Genomic DNA, 2950 nt, shown 5'->3' on the forward strand with positions numbered 1-2950 from the left:
AGACTGAGATTTAAAGTGGACCTGAACAGGCTTAGAAGAGCTACATCTGCAGAAAATAATAAAAAGAATATTGCATCAACAAAAACTGAAGAAATTGAAGCAAATGCAACCAAAAAAATCAGGTTAAGAACAAGACGTCTTTAATCTGTAATCGCCCCTTAGAGTAGTACAATATATGAAGCCAACTGCTTTCTCTGCAGTAAAACCCGAGGGAAACAAAGGAAACCCAGTCCGGCCACGTGCCTCAGAACAGTGGCCATGGAGACCCAGGGCAGCTGAGGGGGGCCGAAGGGTGGGGCCGAAGGGTGGGGATGGGGCGTCTGTGACGGCACAGCGCGTCACAATGCGGGGCTGGCATCGAGGCCAGCAGCGGGCAGCGCTGTGCACTTTGGCCTGGGCAGCGTGAGTGCAGCAGCAGGGGGAAGGCTGTGCTGGGCCGGGCGCGACCTGCGGCCCGCGAGGGGTTTGGGAGCCTGCAGTGCCGGCAGCGAGCGCTCAGGGGAGCCTGTGAGCGGCCTTCTCTGGCAGCCAGCAGCGGCGCTGGCCTCAGCCCCCGCGGCCTCCCCCCGCTCCCTCGGCCCCGCTCCTACTGAGCCCAGGGGCTGTGTGTGGCTCTGGACCCGCTCCCCCAGCCGTGCGCGAGCTCCCACCCAGCCCCTCTCACTGACCTCCCCTCTCTCATCTCTTCCAGATCATGGCTTTGGCGTTTTTCTTCGCCTTGTTGGCGCAGAGAGTGGCTTTCCGTTGGGGTTGGAAATGAGTTGGGTGCGGAAACGCTTGAACGCAATGCGTGAGCGTGAAGGTGTTCTGCAAGAGCAGATGAACACTGCAGTGGCAGCACGTAGACAACCTGGGGCAGACTGGATAGGATTCGAGCCTTGTCCTCTGTGTTGCCTTATGGGAAGGTTTGTGTAGCCTTCTTGAACGCATGCGTCAGGTGTTCTGCAAAAGCGGATGGAAAAGCTTCCGCTTCCCGTTCCACAATTAGAAGAGAGCAACCTGAAGAAGAGCAGGGTGGATATTCAAGCCTTGCTCTTCTCTGTGTTGCCTTACTGGAAGGTCTGCAGTGTTCTTTGCATTCTCTTCCTTTTCCTCTGGTTCATGTGGAAGATCTATAAAAAGTTCCAGAGAAGTGAAGACATCAGTGATGAGGAGAGCTCCATCAGTAAGCAGGAGCAGGAGGAGAAAGCGGAAGAGGAGGGGAGTAATCTTCTCCTTGCTGATGCGCTCTGGCCAGACCAAATTCATCGAGATAACTGTGAGCAGGTACTCCTCCTATTTGGTCGCCTCATCAACTTATGCCAGTATCTCGTGTCAGATACTTTCTTTCCGGTGCCAGAGCTCCCCATCGGGGTGGGCAGTGCCTATGAAGGCTGGTGTCCCCCTGAGAATGAACTCATCTTCTGCCTGCTTGTGCCCCTGTCGGCCCCGTGGGCACGTTTTCCACCTCGATCTGGGTGCCACAGGGGAGCTGCAGCAAGGAACTCCCGCATCCGTGTAGATCTGGAATGCACGTGCGGGAGGGAGCAGGAGATGGGTATGCGGTGCTTCCTCCACACCTCCAAGGAAAAGCTGGAAAGGCAGCACCCCAGCATGCTACGTGACTTCTGCAAGGACGCCTACCTAGACGCGGAGAAGACTGCCCGATGGTTCCGGGTGCTGATCACAAATGCCTGGAAATACATGCCTGAGGCAGCGACATGCAGTATGAATGTGGCGTTCTCCAGGCGCTCCTGCAGGATTCATCTTACAGACATCCACAAAACAGCCTTCGTTGTTGAGATTGTGTTTGGCGTCCAGCAAGAAAATACGGACATCTTTCTGAGCAGCCAGGAGACAGAGGCTGCTTTTACCCCCAGCACAATCTGGCCACAGAGTTGTGCGGTGGCTGAGGAAAAGTTTTTCCAGCACATAGCCACCCGTGACCAGGGGAACACTTTCAACAAACTCAAATACGTGCAAGTGGGTGCCCACATCCTGGCGGGCCAGACTTTTTCTCCCTACCAACTGAGGACAGTGCTCATGCACCTCCTGACTGCCATCCCTCTGGAAGGCTGGCATGTGAGCTATTTCCTTCAGCGGATGGATGACATCTTGCGCTACCTGCGCTGCTGTGTGGAGGAAAAACGCCTGAACCATTTCCTCATAGGAAATGAGGACGTGCCTGCGGAGATTATCTTGCCGCAGGAATTCCGAGCGTCCCAACCGCTCAACCTCCTCCAGCACCTGGTGCAAGATCCAGACAGTTATGAGCAGGCACTGCAGGAGTTGGGGGAGCTGCAAGATCGGCTCACAGGCCTGCTGTTCTATTAGAAATGAGAGACGCCCACTTGTCCTTCAGACGAGCACTCTGGACATGGAGAAGACACCACTCAGCAGGCAGTCGGAATTGCTCCCAAATGTTTTCTCCACAACAAACCAACAGTGCGGTAGCCAGAGTGCTGAACTGAATATGCACAAGGGAGCAGCTGGTGTGAGACTACACTGTCCTTCCTTCACCACCCTGAGGACCACCTGGGGAGAGAGAAGATGCTCAGCCTCCTATACAAACTCTCCAGGATATGGAGAAAACTGCAACCTGGTTCCAGGAACTGATGAGAGAAGCCTGGGTAGCTATGCCTCAACTGTCAACAGTGCAGCGCGAGTTGAGGCCCTCCGTCTGCTTCTGCAAGCTCCGGCTGACAACCACCTCTTGCAAAGTCCTCTGGATTGAGCTCAGGCTCAGGATACAGCAAGAGGACTTGGACACATTTCTGTCCTTTGAGTAGGCAGGGGCTGTTGATAGCAGAAGCACGAGGAGGCCACAGAGATGCGATGCAGCAGAGACTTCTTGGGAAACAGCCGCTACAGCAGGCTACATCTGATGGATTTCTAAAGAAGCTGCTTACTTAAGGCAGCATTTGGAGTACAGCAAGACCATAAAGACATCTACCCGAGCAGCCAGGAGACA

At 54.7% G+C, this 2950-nt stretch overlaps 1 pseudogene; it reads left to right on the top strand.

Annotated features, from left to right (window-relative positions):
- Window positions 1–552: 552 nt before the first annotated feature.
- LOC107306512 lies at window positions 553–2695 on the top strand (annotated as a pseudogene).
- The last annotated feature ends 255 nt before the right edge of the window (window positions 2696–2950 follow it).

This window comes from Coturnix japonica, chromosome Z (genome assembly GCF_001577835.2).
Source record: "Coturnix japonica isolate 7356 chromosome Z, Coturnix japonica 2.1, whole genome shotgun sequence".
Taxonomy (NCBI): Eukaryota; Metazoa; Chordata; class Aves; order Galliformes; family Phasianidae; genus Coturnix; species Coturnix japonica.